Source organism: Monodelphis domestica, chromosome 4 (genome assembly GCF_027887165.1).
Source record: "Monodelphis domestica isolate mMonDom1 chromosome 4, mMonDom1.pri, whole genome shotgun sequence".
In the NCBI taxonomy this organism is placed as follows: Eukaryota; Metazoa; Chordata; class Mammalia; order Didelphimorphia; family Didelphidae; genus Monodelphis; species Monodelphis domestica.
This window is the reverse complement of record NC_077230.1, coordinates 310,797,282-310,812,141: the sequence shown is the minus strand read 5'-3', so window position 1 is coordinate 310,812,141 and position 14,860 is coordinate 310,797,282. Positions and strand designations below refer to the sequence as shown.

Sequence of the window (14,860 nt, the reverse complement as noted above, 5' to 3'; positions counted from 1 at the left end):
ACAAGAGTGACTGTTCCTCATACTTAAGCTGAACTCATGCCCAGTGGTGCTGTGTTCTGGTCAATCTAATTATATGGCTTTTTTTAGCTTTAATTAATTCTTCCTGGGAGACATTTTGAAAATTGAGATTTTATTTAACAGAAATCTACTGCTAGCATTTCATGAAAGCAAATTTACAGTTGTCACCTTCCCATTCAGCTTTCTTACAAAAAGAATCATCTAATTCATTCACCTAAGGAAACAGTGACTGTGATCTGATGAAATGTCACTCCCCAAAGAATTTTCAAATCTGATATTCCCAAGTAATAATCATAGGAATGCCCCATTAAGATTCCCAGTTTCCTCTCAAACAACAAGAAAACGTATTGTAGCCAATTACCCTCATTTTTGCTGAAGTAGTTCTTCAGGCTAGTTAAAAATTTTAAGCATCTCGAGTCAAAAACTGAACTTCATAGCATATAGTCATGAACAGAATATATTAGTTTCATAAAGAAAGAGTTGTGCTTTAAAAATATTTAGCTTTAACATTCCTGAAAATTCCTTTAAAAAAAGAAGCAATTGGATATTTCACTGAGGATGTCATGGCTTGAAATGTTCAGTGGCCCATGCTGCCCTTACTGAACAGGAACTTTGGTTCAGTGTGACTCCATGTGAGTTGCAGCTATTACTCTGTTAGGAAGGAACACTTAGATGCAACTAGAAAGGTAGATATATTTATTTTCTACCTTCCATTGACTTCATGAGAAAATGAAGTCACACAACACCCATTTAGATTACGGACACAGGGAGAGCTTCTCCTTTGAGAGGAGAAGAGTTGAATCAACAATTTCTAGGTGCCCATATTAGTCTTTGTGTCTTTATATGTACGCAACATGAAAGAAATGCTGTCATATATGTATATATATGTCATAAATATACAAATATATCTAGCTGTGTTACATAGGATCTGAGCCCTTTTAAATTTTTTTCTAAACATGAGCCAAATTCTCAATTTTATAGGGAAAATACTCTAGATAGGAAAACAAACTAAAGAGTAATTTTTAGAAAATCCCCCTAAAACTATGTAAATCCTGAGTTAGTGTAAGTAAAAGTCCCCATAAGATTGTGTAAATCCTAAGTCAGTATTAATCCTGAGCTGGATTTCTGGACCACTAGAACAAAAAATATTGTTTTTGAGGATTGACTCATCAGCACAGAAACTCCTTCTAAGAAGCCTTCCCTGATCCCCTAAATTTTTGGAGCTTTCTCCCTTTTCAAATTACCTTGAATTATACTTATTCTTGCATCTATTGTATCCTCTTGGTAGAGTATATACTCCTTGAAATCATGGATTGTTTTATTGTCATCTTTGCACCTACAGATCTAGAAGGAACCCACATATAGTAGGTAGCTGCTAAATATTTATTAAATTAAAATGATGCAAAAGATTAATTTCTGGTAAATTGTATATAAATCTTACTTTTGTGCTGCTATGTTGAATTATTGCAAAGATCTTTTTGTTTCATTTTTGATTGAACTTCAATTGCCAGAATCTGAAGAATATGTCTAGTGTATTGTAGAAATCTTTAGTGGACCAGGCCTAGAGATGGGAGGTCCTAGGTTCAAATCTGGCCTCAGACACTTCCCAGCTGTGTGACCCTGGGCAAATCACTTGACCCCCATTGCCTAGCCCTTACCACTCTTCTGCCTTGGAGCCAATACTTTGGCTCCAAGACAGAAGGTTAGGGTTTAAAAAAAAAAGAAATCTTTAGTGGACAATATATGGAAAGACAATTGTGAGGAAAGATGTTGGGGGTGAGTGGTGGGGGTGTAATCTGTATTAGAAGAGAGATTTGGACCAACAAAATCATTGGTGCATTTAAGTATCTTCAATTGTCCTTGGCTTCTAATACTTTTGCTTGAAGTTCTTTACTTCTTTTTCTACCTAGACCCACAGTTAGTTTTAATTGTCTATAAACAAGTATTTAAATCACTAGAGAAAGATGCTGTTTTATCTTAAATCAAAATTTTTTTCATAGTAATAATATCCACTATAGAGATTTAATCAGTCATATCTCATTGTGATAATTAACTAAGTTTTTGGTTAAAAGGGCAATATAATGGCTCTCAAGTTCATAAAATTCCTTTCCCTGTTTTATGAAGTTTATATCAAAAGCTAAATTATTGATAGTCATAGTTGCTTCATAGCCCATAGCCTGTAATTAGGAAAATTCCCAACATCTCTGCCCTAATTTAATTTTTTTATTTCTCTCTAGCTAACCCTGATTTATTTGTTTAAAGCAAAAATCAGGTTTTAGGAAACATTTAGGGAAAAAATGAGAAGAGTATATTGGAAAGCCCATTATTAGGCAGTCACAAAAAAGGAAGTTGGGGGAGTAGAGCAGACATTTTTTAAATTCCTTGAAGAGGTGGGTACAACTGAAAGATTCCATCTGAGTCTTTGAGATGCCTTTAGGGTCCCAATGGCCCTCAGTTTCTTCTTTGCTATACTTTAGTCCTCCTTTTGAGCTCTCTCTCCTCAGACTCTTACACATTCTCCTTTTATTTTTTCCCTCACCTGTTGCCCTTGTCATATTACTTCATTTTGGCTCAACTTTTAAACTCCTGAGTTCAGCTAGGGATGGAAATAAACTATAAATCAAATAATTGTGTGAGTATTATGAGAAAATTATTTAAAGACTATTGGAGATAGACTTGATATAAAGGTAGATTCTGGAGTTTCATATTAATAGAGATAGCTGACTGTTTAGGAGAGTAGTTTGATTTGAAGCATGAGGAGAGGAAGAGAGGAAAGGACCAGATGAAGAAAGGAGGAAAGGAAGATGAACAGGAAAAGCTGGGGACAGAAGATAAGACTATAAAAATTGACAGGAGCTAAGTTGCCAGCCGGGATCTATAACTCTTTTGCTTGGAGCTGTGCAGACTGGAAAAGAGGCAGTCCTTTTTTGAGAGAATAATGTATGACTCGGAGAAGGGCTGTGTCAGCTGAGGTTACCCAATGAAACCAGATAAGCTGTGTCAACTACTGGAGTCTGATTTTAGGAGGACCGAATCCTGCTGTTCTGTGGAGAGCTGTCTGGATTTATATTGCTTTAAATCTTACACTAAAGAGTTGGGAACCTATTAGGAATACATATGTTGCTCTTTACTGATCTCTGTAGCTTGAGAGTGTTTAGGGTTAGGGAAGAGAAAGGTTTTGCAGCTCTTTTGAGCTATGCTAAAAGAAAGGAACACTTTCAGAATTCAGTCAAAGGCCGTAGTAGTGGGCTAAAAGAAACTGACACTGTTTCAGCAGCCCGAAAGAGTAGCAAAGAATCAGTTTTACCCAAAAATAACTGTGAAGATCAAAAGGGGAGTAGAAAGCAGACAAATAGTTTTGCCTAGTTTTGAAACTTGGTGAAGAAAACAAAAGATAAAGTTCATGGGATTTCTCTTCTGGTTGCATGTTTAACGGTCAATAGTATTGTTGTAACTGGTTTTGTATAAATGGAAAGTATATCAGTAGGGACTTAAGAGCTATAGTAGCAAGTTGTAGAGTATATTGTGGAAACACTTGGGTTATCCCTAGAGTCCTAAAAGAAGCTGAGTTGTGGCTGTGTGATCATGAGTGGCCAAACCCTACTCTGGGAATTCCAGACCTTTTAGCATGACTATAAGTTGGATGAGTAAGAATAGGGTACAGGGTGCCAACTCAGGCCACATACCTGAACTACCCTTGGAGAGATCTTTGGTGACTTCATTAGCATATGTGGTTTCTCTAAAGTATAAATGATACCTTATCTTAAATCTTCTTATTTATACAATTCTTGTGAATGACCTTCCATAAATTTTTCACAAATCAGGAGACTGTATTAAAGCCCTTTCTATAAGTCTTTTAATATATCATGGACTGTAATTCAATACTTGATGTGTTTATCAGTTTGCTCTAGCTACATTAGCATCTCAATTATTTTTGTACTCATACATATTCTAAATGATTTTTGTCAAAATTTTGCCCATAAATTATAATTAATAAGATGCTACAGTTTATATGCCCATTATGAATCTGACTATTAACTTTTGAATCTCCTGTGAGCTTTATATTTTGACCTTTGACAAGTCACATAATTATGGTTACTTCAGTTTCTACATCTAGAAATAAGGGGTTGGATCAGATGATGTCTGCAGTATAGAAGCTCTCTATGATTCTATGACTAATCAGAGATGGTGCAATCATAGAGCACCACCAGGAAAATATTCATGTAAAAAGATGGGCTTTAGAGTCAATAAACAGATTGACATAATTGAAAAACAATTGCAACTATCCAAATGTTATCCAACTTGCTGTTTTTCCTTTAGTTCTAAGCTCAGTTTGTTTTCTAGCTGTAGCATCAATCAATTAATCGATCAACAAATAGTTATTAAGTCCTTACTTTATGCCAGGCAATTAGTTAGATACAGGGAATGCATTTATCAAAGTAAGATAGCTTCCTTCCTGAAAGAGCTTAAATTCTCTTGAACTCTTCTTCCTCATATGGACTTCCATGTAAAGACTAATCCAATGGACTGCCCATACAACTGCATTTTATAATCTAGATGTACATTCTTCATCCTCTTAGTTCTTCCTGTCTGGTTAGCTAGATTCATCTCACTTGAGATCTCAATGTGCTCTCAGGAATGTGGGGATTACAATTCAATCAATAAACCTGGGTGGGACTACAATAAATCTAGTTAACAGTAAAATGCAAAACTGTTCCAAGGTCCTGGCAAGCTGTAAAATGCAGCAAATTGGACTGCCATTTTTTTTTGTTCAAATGATTTTAATTATTGGAACACAAAATTTTAATGCAAATAAAAGGTTTTAGAACCTGAAAAATTTCTCCAAATATTAATCTGAAATGTGAATCAGTGCCTTGCCATTTCCAAATGGGAGCACCTAGAGAACTACATAGGGAATTCCTTCTCCTATATGTATTTTGCATAGGATATCTTTCATAAAGCTATGGAATATATGTTCTCTCCTTTCATACTTCACTTGTTATTGATCCTCACAAGGTCATTGAACAAAGTCATCTTCACAGTTGCATCTGTCAAGGAATCTTCTATGTTCCTATCTCTGCATATGAGACTCCTTTCTGGGGGAGAGTCTTTAAGAGAATTGCTTGGCTCTTTTGAGGTGGTCCTTGTCAAGAATCAAACCTTCTAAATATCCAAATAATCTCATTCCATTGTGTCTTCTCTGGGAGACTGTGCACTCTTTTACTTATCTTCATCCCTACTGTCTTACTTATCTTTAGTCTCTTCCTATCTATTAGCTACTTCCCTACTTCCTTTCTAGTTCCTTAATTTATGCATTCAATTCCTCAGGTACACACAGAGATGGTCACTATCTGTATCATGCCATGATACACAAATGCTCCAGTTCCACATTTATTGAGAGAATTGTATGAACCAAACTGACTCCCTCTTGTAAAACTGATTCCATTTTGAGGCCAAATGATGCCCTGCTTTATATCCTGTTAATTGTTTTTCTTTTAATTCATGAAAATCTGTCTCCTCCTTTATTTAGGGCTGAATGTCAAGCTTTAGAGGCCTGTTCTCAATTTGTTAAGCAATTGGCATGCTCTGCTTAATAAATCAATATGCTTGGAAACTTGAACCTTTCTTTCTTCAGTTATTTCAGACCTTACCCATCTCTTTAAGAACTCTAAAATTCCTAAAAATCTCTAAAATTTTCTGATCACAATCTGTTCCCATTCTATTTTCCCCTCTTCCTTGCCACCTTAACCCATAATTTTGTTCTAACCAAGACCCCCAATCTCTCAATCTTAGTTCATTCCCAGACTATCATCCTTGCAATGACTCCACTCTTTTCTCTTCCCCATCTTGATCCCTCCTTGATGAACCAGTTTAAATATGCACTGTTGTCTTCTTTTGAATTCTCTGCATTTAATCCTACAGCCAATCTCTCTCTGCCAGTCTTCAGCCTTGGATTACTCCTATGATTTGTTGCCTTTATTCTCCTCATATACAGCCAAAAGGAACTGGAGAAAATCATAAAGCCATGCTGACTGTATACATTACAAGTTTATGTTGTGTGATCTTAACTGGGCCCTCACTGCAGTAAAGCAATTCTCTTCTTAATTGATTCATCATCTCAATCACCACAGATGCTTTTCAAAATATTTTTATCACTGGTCAAACCTTCCATGACTCCTTTTTCCTACTCCCTAAGCTGAGAAGCCTGCCTTTTCATTGAAAAAACTGAAGACATTCAGATAGTTTTCTCTTCTCACCTTTGATCTCAAATTGCCCATATGCCTTCTGCCACAATTGCCACTTTTACTCCTGTTTCATATAATGAAGTGATCCTTTTCCTTGTTAAAGTAAACCCCTCTCCATACACAAGTGATTGCATTTCATACCATTTTCTTCAGCAGATTTCTCCTCTAATCATCCGTACTAGCTCCTTTATCTTCAGTCTTTCCTTATCTACTGGATACTTTCTACTGTTAACAAACACACCTATGTCTTCTCCATCCTGAAAAACCTCAGTTACATTTTAGGAAGTGTGTCCATCACTTTTAACTATTGTCCTATATTTTCCCTCGCTTTTGTGGCTAAACTTCTTGAGAAGGTCATCTATAATTATTACCTCCACTTCCATTCCTCCTATTCTCATTTTACCTCTACAGTTTGATTTCTGACTTCATTATTCAAATGAAACTTCTCTCTCTAAAGTTATCAATGATCTCTTTATTGCCAAATCTTTTTTTTAATTCTCATCCTACTGGACCTCTACAGATTTTGATATTGTCCATAATATTTTTTCCTTAATACTCATTTCTTTCTAGTTTCTGGGACACTAGTGATTCTCTTCCTTCCTTTCTGATAGCTCCCCAGTTTCTTTGGTTGGATCTTCATTCAAGTCATATTCATTAACCATGGATTCCTGTGGCTCTGTCCAGAGTCCTCTTTTCTCTCTATACCATTTCATCTAGTGACCTCGTCAGCTTCTAAGGATTCAACTACTATCTCTATGTAGATGATTGTTAGATCTATTTGTTTAGCCTTAACCCTCTCCAGATCTGTAACTTTTCAGCTCTAACTGCCTAGTGAATATTTCAAACTGGACATCTTGCAGGCATCTTAAACTCAATATATCCAAACTGAACTCACTATCTTTCTCTTCAAACTTCCTAATTTCCTGTAACTGCAGAGGATAACAATATCCTCCCAGTAAGCCTGGGAACCTGTCTGTAATCCTAGATGATATTATCCTTTATTGATCACTTTCTCTCACCTCTATATTCAATCAGCTGTCAAATCTTATCACTATATCTTCACAAAAATTCATCACATACAGTCCCTTCTCTTCTCTGATTCTGCCACAATGCTGGTGAAGGCCCACATCATCTCACCTAGATTATTTCAATAGCCTGCTGACTGGTCTTCCTACCTCAAGTTTCTCCCCACTCCAGTACATTCCCTACTTAGAATGAAGTAGCAATTGTATCTGGTTTTATGGAGCTTTAAAGTTTGTAAAGTTTTGTTGTTATTCAGTTGTTTCAGTCATGTCTAACTCTTAATGACTCCATTTGGGAATTTCTTGGAAAAGATATTGGAGTTAGTTTGCCATTTCCTTCTCCAGATTATTTTTTAGAAGAGGCAAGTGAGGTAAACAGTGACTTGACCAGGGTTATACAACTAGTAAGTGTCTGATGCCAGATTTGAACTCAGGAAGATGAGTTATTCTGCTTCAAGGCCTGACACTTTATCTACTGTATCACCACTCATCCTTTGAAGAGCTTTATATACATTGGCTTAATTGAGATAATACAATTTTTATATTTTTAGTAATTTCCCTTTTTGTTTTACTTAGAAATTGATACCCAAGAACTTTCAAAACTGAGTTTCCTGTAGCATTGATTCTGTTCCCATTTCTGAATTATTTTTCTTGTCTGCTATTTCTACATCCTCAGAATATAGAAGGCTGAAGTATTTGCTTGGTGATTTCATCATCATATATTAAGAAAATAGTGTGCTTTAGAAGGCACAGTAGTCCTATTCTATCTCATACCTATTTGTTGTCTTTATAATTTTGTGTATAAATGCTCTTGGGGACATCTGCAGTAGTTTGTTCTCACTCCCAGCCTTTCTCATACTAATTTCCTCCTCAACTGCTTTTTTACTAACTTGTGAGGCAATAGAGCTCATCATAATCTTCCATCACACTTTTATGTAATATTTTTTTTCTTCCTCCATAATGTTTTCACAAGTAAGCTTTATTCTAAATAAGTTTTTCCATTGACTTTCAGACTTCTCTGGCAATAAGATCAAGGGTTTGTTGGCTGAGATGATTTCTGGACTCTTGATTTTCTATAGATTTGTGAAAATTGTTTTACAATGGTTAAAGGTTTCCAAGGAACAGCATTAATTCAAATAAATATCCATTGAACTTTATTTACCACTTTTTGAGTGAACAAACTATTTAAATACATCAGGGTGGAGCTGTTGTAGCTGTACAGTGTCTTCTTTTCCACTTTATCTTTTTTCTAATTTGGTATTAATTTTTGCTGTAATCACTTGATGGTCTGACTGCACAGACAGCTGATTCTGAAATGGCTCACACATCGCCAACTAGACATTTTGTGTTTTTGAAGATATGGTCAATTTCATCCCCCTCCCCAGTAATTTGATGTTTGACCCATCCCAATCAGACACCCTAAAATACCAGTTTGAACTTATCACTATTGCTCAGAAACTATTCATAGGTTCTTATTGTCATGGGAGAAAGTCCAAACTCCTCAAACAGGCATTTAAGATCTTCTCTGATGCATTCACAACCAATGTGTTTATCTATTTGGGATAAATCAATCCCCTTTTTTAAGCATACTATTCCCAGTATCACTTATAATCTGTGTGAGGTCTTTTCTTATGCTATTCTCTATATGTAGTACCTTCTCTACATATAGAAAAAAATTCAAACAAAAAAACAAAAAAACAACCTCTAAATCCTAGCCTCCCTTAAAGGCTCAGTTCAAGGATGTAAGGAAGTTTAGAATCTTCTGACCTCCTCTGCCTTTGGCCATCTTTCTCTTCTCTAAATTCCTACCATACTCATTTTGAATTAGCATTGATCACTTTTTATTTTTGGTCACCATTTAATATATATTCTGTATCCTTCCTCAAAGTGCAATCTCTACAGGGAAGAGACTATGTCTTATACTGTGTCTTTGCATTTCCAGCTCCTAGGATGGTGCCCAAAGCACACTAGACTAAGCAGTAGATTTTTGTTGATGATGATGATGGCAAAGAACAACCTTATATGTAACAAACTCAAATCAAATTTCTGCCTATTGGGCTTCATTCCTAGATGCAATGATCCACAAGCCAGCTCCCTAGACTCTAACATTTATTTTCCTGTTCTACCTTCTATGTTATTCAAAGCTCAAATTGTATGAAAAACCAAAGTCAGAATGATTACATGGATATGCAGACCTTATTCATGAAGTGTCAGAGGTCATATATGAACCCAAGTCCACCTAACTCTAGGCCTGGCTCTCTTTCCACTGAGCTACCTAGCTTTCCAAATTCAACTTAATTTCATAAATGTTCATTCAAAGTCTACAATGTTTCAAGCACTGTGCCAGGCATTGGGAATATAATGGAAACAACTACAATAACAGAATAGTCCCTGCCCTCAGGGAGATTACATTCTATGGGACTCTTCCTTCTTCATATTATAAAACAGAATCCATTTTTATTCTATGACATATAACAAGAATTCCTATACACGAGTAGTTATTTTTCAAAATGGTAAGTTTGTCATTGGTTCCAAAGTACTACTTGCTGTGCGCTTAACCTCCATGAAAATTCATGAGCATCTATTCGCACTAAAGCCAAATTGCTGTTGAAGTAATTACTTAACAGGTCTTTTACATTTTGTTAGTTCAGACACAAATTAGACCCAGTTTTACAATCAGAATCCTGATTCAGTCTGGGATGCAGCATAGAAATTCTTGCTTCAGACTCTTACTAGAGTGTAACCCCTTTCCACTCCCCCCCCCCCCCAATGAGGACAATCAAAGCATCTACCTCTCAGGATAGTTGTGAGAATCAAATTAGATGACATTTGTACAACATTTTGTAAACATCAAAGCACTATGTAAATGCTAGCTATTGTTATCATTATTATGAACAATCCTTAAGGCTTTTGATATAGCCATGGAGAGTTATAATAAAATTTACCATTGTCTTGAAATTGTGAAACTTCTATGCCAATAACAGAGGTTAATACTATTGATAAATACTTTCTTGGTGCTATTTTAGAAAGAATTCTGAAATCCTGCTAACGAGCTTATATCAGGTCAGAGAATACTCCTTCCCACTATGCATAATCCATCAATAAACATTTAATAAATGCCTCCAATGTGCCAGGAATTGTGCTAAGAATAGTGAACTGAGACTTCAGTGTGACTCTGAGAAAGAACTTGATGCATTAAAATCCAACAGGGCAGCCCACTCTGCAAAACCACAATTGCCTTTTGCCAAGGGATAGACAAAGAACTGTGGAATCAGAGTTCCAATATCCCCTTGGGTACTTACTATTTGTGTTACATTGGGCAAGTCACTTCTTTTTTCTGGGCCTCAATTTCCTCTTGTGTAAAATTAGGGACTTGAACTAAGTGACCCCTGGTGTCCCTTCCAGCTGTAGAGTTATGATCCTATGAAGTCCTTCTTGGGGTTTGGGCTGCTTTCCTCCAGGAAGATGTCTCATAGTTGCTATTAAAAAAAAGAGACAATATTGTTGATCAAAATATGGCCTTCTTGCTCATAGTCACTGATACAGCCAATCCCAGGTGCCTCATTCATTGCTTCAGTGGGTGAGAGAATTCCCTCAATATGCATAGTGTATAATTAGAATTGATTACCCTAAAAATTATGATCCTCAGCAAAACTATGATTCCCAGCAAAACTATGATTCCCAGAACCCCACTCACTTCCTGTGATCATCTACATCGTGCTGATGTAGACAGGATATAAATTGGGTGGAGGTCTCTCTCCCTCTTTCCTTCCTGTCTTGGTTTTGATGGAGCAGGGAATTTTGAGCAGGTAGACAATTACAGAGGTAAAGTATAGGGCTAGTTTCCGAAAAATAAGATTCATTTTCTCTTTGACTTACCGTGATCCTCAGTGTGAGTGCAAATAAGGCAGATAAAATGATGTGAGTGCAAATGAGGTAGATAAAGCAATAATACATTCAAGAAAATCCAAAAAAATGTAGTAGAGGCACAAAATGTTACAAAAGGCACATCAGGTCAATATAGGTCACTAATACAGATTTTCTTCTTTGAGGTAGTACATGTGTTGCCCTACAAGGCAACTTGTACAAATAGAAGGATCAACCAAATAAAGTGCAACAAAATAGTACAAATCCAGCAATAAAGAAGTTTAAGCACAATCAATAGTCATATACAAGCAGTGCAACCAATTATTCATCATCAACAGAAGGTACTTGCTTTACATGGCTACAATGAATCCATGAGTCCCTCTCTCCAATTTTTATGGTTGTTGGTATAGTTAGTAGGATGTGGAATGGCCCATCATAAGCAGGTTCAGTTGACCCAGTATGTTTGAAATTCTTTATGTACACACTATCACCTGGGTCTAAATCATGAAGCGAGAAATCTATGGAGCCTGCTTGAACAGCAGCTTCAGAGTCATGGAGTTCTATCAATTTTGTTTGTAATTGTCTGATATATGTAGCAATGGTTGTATCCCCTCCTAACAGTGAGGTATAGGCAGGGGCAAATGGTTGTACCTGAATAGGTGGATGTCCAAATAGCATCTCAAATGGTGAGATGTACAAATCACCTCTGAGTCTGCTTCTGAGATAAAATAGAGCCAGAGATAGAATTGCAGGCCACTTTAAATGAGTTTCCGTGCACAATTTGCCAATCATGGTTTTAAGTTCTTTATTCATTTGTTCAACTTGGCTTGAGCTCTGAGGATGAGCACTTAGCTGGGGTTTGGCCAAGCTGCTGGTAGGAATGGCTGATCAGGCTGATTCGGGCTGCTCTCCAGGCCATGGACTGGGAGCAGCTTCTCCACCAAATTCCCCAAATTAAGGCAGCTGGGCCAGTAGGAGAATAGCCAGCAGGTCTGGCGGGGTGGAAAATACAGCTGCTGGAGGCAGCAGCTCCTGGAAGTGAGGGAACTAGCTTCAGCTGGGTGGCTGGGATGGACGTTTGAAAACTCCCAGCAGAGAAGTCCTTAAAAAAGTTCTCAGTTCAACCCCTTTGTAGTGAGCCAAAAATGTAAGGAACAAAATTAATATTCAATACTCCAAGTATTATTTTAATACTATTTATTAAAAATTTACTTAGAGCAAAGGGAAAAGTAAAACTAGAGAAAAAACCCAGCAACTCTCTCTGGGAGAGAGAGTGAAAAAACTTGCACAAAACTGAAACTGAATACAAAATTAACCCATGATGTACAACAGGAAAAAGGAAAAGGGGATTGTGGGAAATGTAGTCTCTAGGGTTCAAGATTCTAAATCAATACATCTCTATATTAATTATGTAATGTGAACACTAGCCCAGTCCTTTAGCATGTACAATAGACTCTGCCCACTGCCAGTCCATGCGGAGCCTTGGTAAGACTGCTTTCAAAAATTCTTGATGGAGAAGACCTTCTCTTCCATCTCTACCTCCTTCACAACATATTTAGGTATCCTCATTTTACTAAATGGGGGAGAAAATCATTTTAATTAACTGCTGAACTGAAGATGAGTGTGCATACAAAAGACTCAAATTACTTATTTTCACTGTGGATTAACAGAGCTGTGAGCCTGGTTTGGGGGCGAGGTAGCAGCTAGGAAGTAGCAGAAGGCTTGGATGCCTTTCAGTTTCTCTAACCAAGCTACTATGTCCTCATCATGGTGCCACTGTTCTGATTGAGTTTATTCTTTCAGGCTTTAAGCTGAGAATCAGGGAAAGAATGACCCATGATCTTACGAACTTCAAAAGGTCAGAAGAACCATCAAAAGTCTCCTCAACAATTAGAATGGGCAGCAAAATTAGATAAGTCTTGTAAGGAGTTGATCTAAAAGATCAGCCACTTCACCCAGCCCAGAAGTGAATGAACCAACTCAGCTACCAAAACTATGCAAAAGTGGCAGCCATCCATTGGCTAGTGTCCTACAAGAAAGTGATAGAAGCATCCATTAACTATGCCATGCCCAGGAGTGAAGTAGAGAGGTGGGGAGGAACATGTTTCACAATCACCATTTTAAGTTGGAGCCTGCTCTCTCCAGAGATCAAGGTGGTAGAGGGAGTTTGCTCCTGGTTTTCATTGTACTTCGGTTCTGACTATGCCCTTTCAGTACATTTCCTTTTAAAAAACCTAGTTGATGCTAACTGCATAAATGAACCAGGGGAGATATTATCTGGTTATATAGAGAGGAAAATTCTTGATGGAGGCTCATGAGTGACTATATTAGAACCTCTTCTGTACCCCCTGCCTCCATAAGGATTATTCTAGATCCCCTAAGGGGTGGGGTAGCCAGCCACTTCCATATTACTTCCATATGGAAGTCTCTGTATCAGGACTAGAAGTTGAGGGAAGGTGTGAGTCCATAATAGGAGATTTCTAAAATGGGAGTTGTATGTAGCCACTGTAGTTGGTCAAAAGCCTTGTCCAATCAGCAACTACAGTCATTTATTTATTTTTATTTTATTTTTAAAATTAATTAATTTATTTATTTTTCCCTTTTAAACATTATTTTATTTGGTCATTTTCAAACATTATTCATTGGAAACAAAGATCATTTTCTTTTCCTCCCCCCCTCCCACCACCCCTCCCATAGCTGACACACGATTCTACTGGGTATCACATGTGTCCTTGATTTGAAAAAAATATGGAACGCTTTATGAATTTGCATGTCATCCTTGTGCACGGGCCATGCTAATCTTCTCTGTATCATTCCAATTTTAGTATATGTGCTGCTGAAGCAAGCACAACTGCAATCATTTATATGTTTGATATAAGGTCAAAATAAGTCAGGGCAGTGAGAAGCAGCTGGATGTCTCAGTGGATAGAGAGTCAGACTTGGAGATGGGAGATTCTGGTTTCAAATCTCAGATATTTCTTAGCTGGGTGATCCTGGACAAGTCACTTATTGCCCATTGCTCAGCCCTTACAGCTCTTCTGCTTTGGAATTGATATTCAGGATCAATTCTAATATAGAAAGTAAAAGTTAAAAAAAGTCACCATGATTGAAAAATATAGGCTGTCATGACATATATCTATTGTCATTAATTACTCAGGCACTTAGCTTAAGTTATTATTCATAACAACATTAAACCATATTTTTCTCAAGTCACAATTGTTACAGATAGAGCAGTGTGTGTGTGTGTGTGTGTGTGTGTGAATTTTTATGCCTAGGTATGGTAAAGTATATTATATGGTAAAACGGGAAAAAACTCTTGACTTTGCAGTCAGAGCACCTGGTTTTGAATCCAGATGCTACCGTTTCTTATCTTTAAGATCTTGGACAAGTTGGTTGACCTTCCTGGGCTTCATCTGTAATACGAAGAGACTGTATGCAGTGGCCATAGCTCAGACTCCCATCCTTCATAAGCTCAGCTCATCCTCTGACCAAAGGACCTTACATCAACTTTGTCTATATTTTGTAAATACTCCTTGTAGGACATATTGTTTCTCCCTGTTGAATGGAAGGCAGGAACCATTTGGCTTCCAGACAGCTCAATGGGTAGAGCCCTGGACTTAGGTTCAGGTAGCTCTGAGTTCAAAACTGGCCTCAGAAATTTCTTGGCTATATGATCCTGGGCAACTCCATTTCTGGCTATCTCAGTTT

At 37.1% G+C, this 14,860-nt stretch overlaps 1 non-coding gene across 1 annotated transcript; it reads right to left on the bottom strand.

Annotated features, from left to right (window-relative positions):
• Positions 1–13,894: 13,894 nt before the first annotated feature.
• Positions 13,895–14,001, bottom strand: LOC130454251 (U6 spliceosomal RNA). Its single transcript, XR_008911914.1, has one exon. It is a non-coding gene; the product is annotated as a U6 spliceosomal RNA (small nuclear RNA).
• Between the last annotated feature and the right edge of the window lie 859 nt (positions 14,002–14,860).